Here is a 10,583-nt window from a genome sequence, read left to right on the forward strand (position 1 = left end):
ATACCATCTAGAGTGATCATATGATCTAATCTATCCCTGAGAGGTTCAGGACCAAAGGCTGCATCCTTTCAGGACAAACATGGAAAGATGAAGTGGAGGAAGGTCCTGAAGGATGACAGGGTGTGGTTTCATCCCCCAGAAGTGCCTGGAGTGGTAGGCAAGACTGTTCCATTGGCAGACTCCTTTTTCTGGAGACCAGTAGGTGTGTGGCGTTACAGCCTGCGCTGTCCCGGAGCTGCGTGCCCGGCGCGGGAAAATGAGCTCTTTTCTGTACCGTTGCGGTTACTCTCACACGGTCAGGCAGATCTGCCACGTATCTGGGTGGTACTCCATGCTGACCGAGGTCCTGGCCTGTAACGCATGCAGAAAAGCAGCCAAAGACTCAGAGGAGCATGGCATTGGCCGCTTCCTGTCATGGGAAGCCTGCATCCTCAACCAGCTCAGTCCAGCGCACCGGGCCATGTTCCCTGCTGTATTGACATTACGGTGAGTCTCCGCGCTTTGCTTCAACATCTTTCGAGTTCTTAGCGAAACGCACGCAAGGCTGGCTCACAGAATGTGATCAGTTTCCATTTCAGACAGGGTGGACAAGCAGGTGGTCCGCCTCTTGAGGGATCGCACTGAGGGCAACACCATGGCCAAGGTGTGGCGCCGGGTCCAGGAAAGCCACTGTGAGGAGCACCTGCAGAGGAAAGACCACTCTGCTCACACAGTACAGTAAACCTGGGAAGATCACAAGTGAGACGATGGCCGAAGGGCTCATGGAGCGCTACCAAAGGGCAGGAGAGGCGGCTCCGGAACTGATGTATGTGGACTGCGGCTGTTGTCGCGCTCTCGGAGTCTCCTCTTTGGAGCAGCTCTTTGACAAGTGGGTCGACAGAGGCATGTTGATCCGACTGGACATCTTCCACTGGATCCACAGGTTTGACGCGGCTGTTCGGACGGATCACCATTCCAAGCATGCCCTGTTTAAATCCGCTTTATCGGCCGCCATCTTCTCCTACAACAAGGACGACGTGGCGCTCCTCTTGCAGGCAGTGCGTGCGGGACTCCCGGACATGGCCGACTCCCTTTCAGATAGCCAGCATATAGAGAGGCATGTCACCAAAAGGGACCTGTCCCATTATGCAAGGAGAATCACAGTTGGGGCCCAGGAAACCTTTGTGCGTGTCCAGAAGGTCAGACACACTGAAAGGACCGGCGGGAATGGATGCGAACCAGGTCCATCTGTTCCAGGGCAACGATGACGTCAATCGTGTGTGGGAAAACCAACAGAACCCCCCCAAGTGCATACGAATTTTGTGCCACCTACAACCTTCACAGCTCTGACGTGGAGCTTGTCTGGTTTTTCCTGAAGTTATGATGATCTTTAGCTTTATCCACATTCAGGAGGAGGTTGTGGACTTTTACTTCCTTTCTGGAGACCAACCGTACTGTGAAGTCTGCAGACAGTCCTGGAGATGCCGTAGTGACAGCGGAGGGCTCAGGACACCGTCCAGGGTTTGGTTGATTAACCACCATGTCTCTAAAGGCAAGAGGAAAAAAAGTCAAGTTGAATATTTACATTTGAATGATTTACCATTAAAACTTTCTTTTCAGCACTGGCCAAATTAACCAAGAGTCAGTGTTTTAGATCCACGTATCCCTTCTTCCCTTAGTGGTGAAGACTTCATGAGCTTCTTCACTGATAAAGTCCTGGTATCAGAGAGAAAGCCGACCAGACCATCCCAACAACTGGACCATCACCAGATGTGCTGACTGTGGGAACATACAGGTTCTCCAACGAGCCCTTAAACTCCTTCAGCCCTATATATTTTTCTGAGGCGTCATCGCTAATTCAGAAATCCAAGACCACCACGTGTCTTTTAGATCCCATCCCAACACACCTGTTGAAGGATGTTTTACCATTGATAGGCAGATCTATCCTGGACCAGATCAATGGTTCCTTAGTGACAGGTTATGCACCCCGGTAAGGTGGCAGTGATTAAGGTGTTGCTTAAAAAAAAAAACCATCACTGGATCCTGACGTATTAGCAAATTATAGGCCAATATCCAACCTTCCTTTTATCTCTAAAGCTCTAGAGAAGGTGGTGGTGACCCAGTTACTGGAGCACCTGCAGAGAAACAGGCTGTTTGAGATGTTTCAGTCAGGCTTTAGAGCTCATCATAGCACAGAAACAGCACTTCTTAAAGTTACTAATGATCTTCTTATAGCTTCAGATCATGGACTGGTCTCTATGCTGGTTCTGCTGGACCTCAGGGCTGCTTTTGATCCAGTTGATCACAGCTCCCCCTTCTCCTCCCTCACTACCCAGCCGGCCATCAGCAGGAGGGTCCCCCTACATGAGCCTGGTCCTGCTCAAGGTTTCTTCCTGTTAAAGGGGACTTTTTCCTTGCCACTGCTGCTTGTCTGGGGTTAGGCCCTGTGATTCTGGAAAGCGCCTTGAAACAATTTTGATTGTATAAGACCCTATATAAATAAAGATCGATTTGACCAGCACCTGTATATAGTGGACACCATGTCTCTAAAAGCAAGGGATGGGCAATATTGACTGACTGGAGTCATGAAGACTCCATCTTTAAGCATCACTCTTTAGGATCCCTTAACTTAGTGCCTAAAGATTTTCTGTAATCTTAACACTTCAAATCCTTAACTGGAAAACACCTATGCACCCTAATTATTTTACATTTGTACATGTATGCACCCAAGTTTCATCTGTTACTTTTAGCTGGAAGAATTGCTAAATCATGCACATACACACACACACACACACACACCATAATCCAGTATGTAATCTAGGAATACAAAGATTTACCCAACAGCACTAGAACAGAATCTTTTGCTCCAAATTAAGTTTATGCAAAATCAGTTACAACCAACAGAAGCTCTTGCAATGTTTTTTTTCCCCCCACAAGTTATCAGGGGAGGTTCTTACACCTCTTTAGAGGTTGCTATGGCTTCAGTTGTCCACCAGATGTCACCATCACTGAAGTCTTGAAGCTTCTAATATTTTTCGACAATTTTTAGGAAAGCCTCAGTGCTTCATGAGGCTTCACTTGCCCACCCCTACTTCAGGGTTGCCTTGCCCTCACTGACAACACTGATGTTGACATTTGTGTTCTAATTAAGTGGATTATTTTCAACAAGTTATCAGGGGAGAGCGCGAACGCAGTCCCCCACTACCAGAAATTATGCAGTCGAGATTCCCACATTTGGGGAATTCGCAGGGGTCAGCACAGCCGGAGTGCAATGGCTGAGCCTCGCCCTGGGTGAACCACCTTCGTGATCATGGTATCTCCCCTGCCAGGTAAGTATGAGTTGTACAGCGCACGTTTGGGGAGGTCTTTCACAGTAACACCATTCTCACTCACGAAGCCAGGAAATTATCACAATCACAAACACAACAGGATCCATTAGTGTTTATGTACTACATGCAGGATATTTTTACAGCAAAATCTGGATTTGAGCATAACGTTTTACTCACGGCTTGTATTTCCCATAATGCATAGCTGTGCCCCCACATCAGACTCTTTCAGAAATCATCTATTTGCTATGAACGTGCACCTAAAAAACACCTGATGGGGCAACAGCAGGTTAGAGAGCACCAAAGCTACAAGACACTGTAATAACATTTGTAATATAAACTGTCTGAGCCACGTTTAAACACTCAAAAGGAGACAATAGAAGTACACTTCCTTCCCTCCCCCGCCAGATGCGTCACTTCCTCGTCTGCCTGGTCACTAACGCACGCTACCGCCACCTGTGGTGAACAAGTGTAACAACATGGTGTTGCAGGGTGAAACATACCTCCATCCAGCTTCTGACCTCTTCCCCCTCACATGGTTCCAGTGGGGCTGGGCTCCGTCCCTGCTACCTTCCGAGAGCCATCAGCAGGTTGGACCCGCTCAGGTCACCAGGTTACTGCAGGGCCAAGGATGATGCATCCACAGCTAAAAACAGAAAAAACCCAGTGAATCAACAAGTGTCTGTTTCCAAAATGTAAAATGAAGTGTCATAAAAAAGGAACGTGAACTGGAAGGCTGCACCTCGTTTACATACGATTTAAAAACAAAAACAGTGCTTCATTTATTCTCCATAATCTTAAAAGTAGAGATAGAGTCAGCCTCCCGTACCTCAGAATCAGATTTATTGCCATTGTTCACGTAATACAGTATTACACAAGCTAGGAATTTGTCTTGGTGTGACGCTGCGACATTCAACATGAAGACAACACAAGATGATCGATCGATAAAAAACTATATAAAAATAGTAAATAGTGCAGGTCAATGCAGGAGTAATGTATTGTTCATGAGTCTGACTGGCTGCTGTACATGGTGCTTAAGTGATAAGTCACTTGGTGTTCAGCAGCCTGATGGCAGAGGGGAAGAAGCTGTTTGTGTAGCGGGAGGTTTTGGTCCGAATGGACCGTAGTCTCCTGCCTGAGGGGAAGGGGGAAAACAGTCCGTGACCAGGGTGGGAAGGGTCGGCCGTGATCCGACCTGCACACCTCCGGGTCCTGGAGATATACAGGTCCTGGATGGATGGAAGCCTGCAGCCGATCACTTTCTCGGCAGCGCACGACGCTGGACAGAGAGCGGCGAGTCCCTACCAAGTCTCACTCAGACTGCTCCCCCAAACATGTGGCCTCTTGGGATGCTGTTGGCGGCCCGCGGAGACCCCCCCCCCCCCCCCCCGAGAGCCAGGCCACTGCTGCCTTGACCCTTTGCCATGTATAAATTGGCACGGAGGTGATTCTTCTGTGTGGCCATGTCCTCGACCTGCCGCTGATAACAGAGACACTTGATCTGAGCCAAAAAGCCGAGAAGCGATGCCACGTAATCGGGAAAGGGAGGAACGGATTCCAGTTACTAGGACTTTCACTCAGTTATTCAGCTAAACAATTTAATAAATACAGAACTGATGCATCGTGACACGTGGTTGAATATGTACAGAACACAAGTTAAAGAGGGAAAGTTCGTCAAATAATAGAACTCTGTCTCCCTCTGGCAAGCGCGATCAAGAGGCTAAAATTAAAACATAAATTTGGATGTTCAGAGGCGAGAATAAAACACCAGAGCCGACCAGCTTCGAAATATGAGGGAGAAATATTTTTTAAAATTAGGTAGACTTCATATGTCACCAGTATTTCCATTAATGCATCACGTTGGGAGTTTGTTCTAAATCGTCAACAAGTATGAAATTTAATGCATTTAACGCTTACAAGCTCGCAATCATATTATGATATAGCATATATACATATATTGCTTTTTTGTTTTACTAAAATGGAATCCAAGTTTGCTCCCTAAAATTCAATATACTGTAAACATGTATTTTCATGAAACGACCAAATATACATTTTGACTCGTGCGGACTTAAACTTATCAAAGTTAATTTCGCAAACAAGAGCAACATTTGGGTGCCTTTATTTTTAAATTCCCCCATGTGGCAACGCTGTGACTTTGAACCAATTCTTGACAGATATTACGGATATAATCTTAGTTTAAATCGGCCTTCGTGGCAACGCTGTTAACATGTTTGTTAGCCTCGCTTTAGCATATAAGCTAACCAATGAAATCGGTAAAAACTTGTTTAACGCTTTGTCTTGACCATCATATTTAATGACATGCCACACAATCAAATAGCACCGAGATGTCAAACCAAAAGACTCGATTACAAAATATGATAAGAGAAACTATTTCTTACTTTATCACCTCGAAGAATGTCACGAACACGAAGAACGTTTCTGACGTGGCTTCCTGGATCTAACAAATAGTTCCAACTACGTAATTTGATTGGACAAGTCCCCTTCCTCTAGCGCTGGGACTTCTTAAATGTAATATCACTCCGCTGTACAGGTGCCCTAATAACTGTTAATTACCTAATTGGCAACAGCCCCTCTCCCCTCCTGTTACCGAGCTGTGTCAAACAAACCCTCAAACCAATCAAACCTCTTCTCACTTATCACTACTAACTGCTAAAATCTAACAAGGTTATGCTGAATATCAGCACTGGTGTGATTATTTTATTTTTCGACCTAATCACACCTGCGCTGATATTCAACAGCACGGCCTCGAGGATGATGTTGCTTAATAAATACGACAGCAGGGGGCGCTGTTATGTTGCTGTTGACTTGCATGATTGCGCGACAGTCATGTTTATCGATTCATTCTAAATGCGCGTTTTTTCTCTGGTATTCAGCAGTTAGGTCCTTCCTAACGTGTGTGTGTGTGTGTGTGTGTGTGTGTGTGTGTGTGTGTGTGTGTGTGTGTGTGTGTGTGTGTGTGTGTGTGAAAGAGAGAGAAAGCTTGGCAAAGCTTCTACACTTGTTTAAATCTTTATTTCTAGATGTTTGTCTGTCTTTTTTTCCGCTAATACTTGGTCGAGTCCTGACCTTCAACCCTTTGAACTGTGGAGGCTGTCATGTAACACTGAGGTGTGAAAATACAGAAAGAGGTCTCCAATAAATCTCTCATTTAAGCAAGTTACTTCAATTAGCTGTAATAAATCAAACCATGCGTTATCTACCGTTTTGTACACAGCTTGGTTATACTATTATTACAGTATTATTTTACTGTACCATATACTGTATATTTATCATACAGGATATATCGGTCGTGTCTATATGTAAATAAGTCATATCTTTATTTGTCTCCTGTATGTTTAACATACTGTATATATACAAACAAGAGGAAACGGTAAATTAATAGATACGTTTCAACCGTATCAACAGAGCAAACGCTATGCTGCGACAGGACTTCGGAGGATGATATATTGACATATAATACGACCTTCATTCATATATTTAATCAATCACTTTAAAGTTGTTTTGGCGGCACATTCAGCGTTCCCGGAAGCGATTGAGAGAGAGCCAGTATCGCTGAGCCAAAACGAGGGAATGGCGCCATCTAGTGGTCAAGAATACACTACGCCCGTAGTGGGTGGCACGACCAGAGAATTAATGGAAACGGTTTCGGCCCGTTTAGCCAAAGAATTGACGACGTGTTTCGATTCCCCGACGTTGAGTGTATTATTTGCAAAGAACTATCGTGGTCTCTTATAACACGTAATTATATAACATTTATTCAACACTCCCCAAACATTTAATTTGAATTACTCGTTCATTGGATCTTTCCGCGTTTGGAACTTTGGACCATGATCCTGAGAGCAATTTACCATATAGCCGTTTAACATTTGTACGTTAGAGCAATATTTCACAGTCGTCCTTCTTAAATCTGAGTACTACCTCGACTAAGTGTTTTCATTCACGCTTCTTGAAACAGTTGAACAATTGAAAGATTTTATGTTTTGGTTGCCTAATTGAAGTAAAAAATGAAAAATAATTGTTTAAAAAAAAGAAAAATCTCTCCTTCGAGCCGGATTTGAACCAGCGACCTAAGGATTTCCGCTAGAACACGCTACAGTCCTCCGCTCTACCAACTGAGCTATCGAAGGAAGTGCTGCTGTGAAACTTACAAACACTAGATGGCAGTGCGTATCTGTAAATGACTGGGGGTCATTCGCATCAGTGACTGTGTTGCTCAAACCAGATGACAACGTTGTAAAATCTGTTCCTATATTTACAGCATTTACTACATGCTCCTACCCACATGTTCCTACCCACGTATAAACTCACAAAGACATGCCTATATTTTGTCTGTAAATGCGACATCTCATATCAATCATCATGTCAGTGATTTACAAATATGGACCAATAACTTCTGACGACATTGTGTTATAGTCTCAGTAATTCAATTGGAAAAAAACAAAACACAGCTACAAAAGCTACACGAGTGATAACTCAGACCATAACCTCCATCTGACCCTCACAAACACACTGAGGCGCCCAGATTGTCCCTGAATGGCCTTTTCTAAGCCATCTTATTTTGAAACCTTGCCAGACAGCTACCGTGGAACGCCACGTTATCAAATGTTAGACATAATAAGTTTAATTCAGGATGTGAACAGTTGTGCCTGGCCAGTAAAAACATGCTTTGGCAACACTGAGACATGTGGTCAGAGGAAATGATGATAAAGTGCTCCAACCCTAAAGACTGCAGCCCTAAGTGTGGAATATATGGCTGCACCGATTGTGTTTCTTGGATTTGCTTCTGCACTCTGGTTGTTTAGAAATCAGAGCATGAAAACAAAGGAAACTGATGCATCACAATTGTTCATCTCTCTAGGAATCTTATGGCTGACTGACCAGCTTTGCCTGGTGGAATGAAGGGATCAACGAAAGATTCATTTAAATAGAAATAGATTTTTAAAGAAACACTTTCTGTAACTCATAAAATGTTCTGCTCATAGCATTTTTAGATAGAGTAATGTTGCTGTGGCATTACTACACTTTGATTTGTACTATGTAAACCTGCTAAAAGAATTGCAAAACAATAGGTTAAATATATTTGCAAACTGGTTTGAGTAAAAAAAAAGAAAGAATCAGAGCTGTGAGCTCAGTATGGACCTGCTGATTTATCTTCTCTTTTTTAAGCCTCATTACACAACAATTGCTGTCTGAAGACGCAGGTCAAGAGCATGTCGAGCACTCAGATCACCTGAATGCATCACGCACAACAGCAGCGGCACGCAGCAGCACGCACAACAGCAGCAGTTCTCAGCATGGCGTTAGCAGTTCTCCTGGGCTGATGCTCTCTATGGCTCTGTCCAGTCCCCTTTATTAGATGCACCCTCTATTTTCATGGCTTGGCAAAACCTGCCACGGTACACATATCTGGTCCTACATGTGCTAATAATGGCTAATTGCAGCCATTCTGACAACTCATTCTGAAACTTGTGCTTTTATTTTGAAATGAGTAAAACCTTTGGGTGTTCAGATCACCTCTCTCCTCAGAGGTTCAATCCACATGAATCCCAAATTATCAGGCTAAGGTGATGGCATGAGGCCTCTGTGACTTCCCTCCCTGTCAGCTGCCTGTTTGGGCAGCATTCAGGTCCTGGAAGACATGTAACGCTCCCTATACAGTCGCCTATTTACCCTGAGATATGAATTTTCCGCAGCTATATATAAGCAACCAGCTGTGCTGTAGCAGTGGATGAGTAACGGTTATTAGAGCTCCCTGAGAAAGGGATTCCAACCAGGAGGAATTAGCAGTTATCTTCAAAATAAGGACGGGACCTGTGGGGGAAACCACCCCACAGATGTGTGTGTGTGTGTGTGTGTGTGTGACACTGGACACTAAGGGAGCTGCTTCTGTTGGTGCTTTGGCCTCAAACCGCAGGAGCATTTACAACATCTGGGACTTTCCAGCCAGTCGACTCTTCATCCTGATGGAAAATCACTTCACAACATCTACACATCTGTACCATCTTATTCTGTTATCAGCTACAGCTGAGGTGCTGTCAGGGGTCAGGAGGAAAGCTTTAGAGATGTTCCACACATCCAGAATGAGATTATGTAACTCCTGTATCTCCTGAAATGTGACTGAATGTCCTGTGTGCACATTTATCATCAGTTATGTCATAAAACGTCTTCATTAATGGTGGAAAGAAGAACAAATGACCAAATGAAGCAACTATTTATATATATCAAACAATTTTGTTTTATTTTTTCCCCTCCCCTTCTTCCCAAAAGGGACCAGGTGAGAAAGAGATAACATTAGAACATGGGCCAAGATTACAGAAGGCTGTGGGGGACAGAAATAGTTTAGCACTGGCTTTTGGTGATAATGTATCTCTTCTGGTATCTGGAGGAGGTCAGAGCCCCACAGACATCATGAGGTCAGATTTGTCTTCACATTCATCAATATCAATTTAACATCCACAATGAAGCAGCTCTGAGGAACTAACCAATTAGTTGTTTTTGTTATCAACATGAAAGCTTTCTTATCTCCATATATTGGACATTAAAAAGCCATATGATCACACTGCTAACGGTAGCAAAACAGCTAGAAATTAAAACATTTATAAGTTCTGGGCTGGTTATGAAATGCAGGGTGCGGTCAAAGGTCATTAAATCTTGAAAATGTTGTGACTCTCCTCCTTAACTGTGGCAACACAAAGCTGAGATTAATGGCGTTCAAATGATTTCCTCTCCACTGAAGGAAAATAATTGAGTGATACAAATCGCACACATTCTCCTTCCACTTCAGCCTCCCTTCATTCCTGCTGGCTCTGATTATTCCCAAAGCCTCTCAAGAGCAAGAGTATCCCAGGTCATGAGACTTTAAACACCAGAAAATTCCTGCCCTCTGGACCCCCTGTTTACTTCTGTTCTCTAATGCTATGACTTACATCGAGTTATCCCAAGCACGAGAAGAATGGCGCACCAGACGCGGGCTTGTTGGAGGGAGCGTTTTCTCTGCACTTTCAGAGGTGCCTCTGATGCGGTGGCGTGATTGACAAGGTTTGTCTCTATGGTCTCTACGGCGTGTTACACCTCTGTCCTCATATTTTGGTTTCTGCAGCCACAAAAGTCATTTGAGAGGTCATCAGCTGGCTGCTTCACAGCCCCGCCGTCCGCGTGGCTCTAGCCTAAAATCATGATTTTGATTGTACAAACTTTCTGATGAAATAAGGATGGAGAATGGGTTCAGGTTGACACGAACTCTGGTCTCATGTCGCT

General features: G+C 44.3%; 1 long non-coding RNA gene and 2 other non-coding genes across 4 annotated transcripts; all 3 read right to left on the reverse strand.

Moving 5' to 3' along the window:
* LOC105417572 (uncharacterized) lies at positions 1-5,792 on the reverse strand. Of its 2 annotated transcripts, none has more exons than XR_965171.2 (3): positions 5,705-5,792; positions 3,809-3,951; positions 1-1,525 (listed from the first exon to the last, which is right to left on the reverse strand). It is a non-coding gene; the product is annotated as an uncharacterized lncRNA (long non-coding RNA). The 2 variants fall into 2 exon arrangements; XR_003891277.1 differs by having other exon boundaries at positions 3,486-3,951.
* LOC115253111 (U1 spliceosomal RNA) lies at positions 3,153-3,316 on the reverse strand. The gene has a single exon (XR_003891420.1). It is a non-coding gene; the product is annotated as a U1 spliceosomal RNA (small nuclear RNA).
* Positions 5,793-7,365: 1,573 nt separating the features above from the next.
* trnay-gua (transfer RNA tyrosine (anticodon GUA)) lies at positions 7,366-7,453 on the reverse strand. The gene is given in 2 exon segments: positions 7,366-7,401; positions 7,417-7,453. It is a non-coding gene; the product is annotated as a tRNA-Tyr (tRNA).
* Between the last annotated feature and the right edge of the window lie 3,130 nt (positions 7,454-10,583).

The sequence above is a fragment of the Takifugu rubripes genome, chromosome 16 (genome assembly GCF_901000725.2).
Source record: "Takifugu rubripes chromosome 16, fTakRub1.2, whole genome shotgun sequence".
NCBI lineage: Eukaryota > Metazoa > Chordata > Actinopteri > Tetraodontiformes > Tetraodontidae > Takifugu > Takifugu rubripes.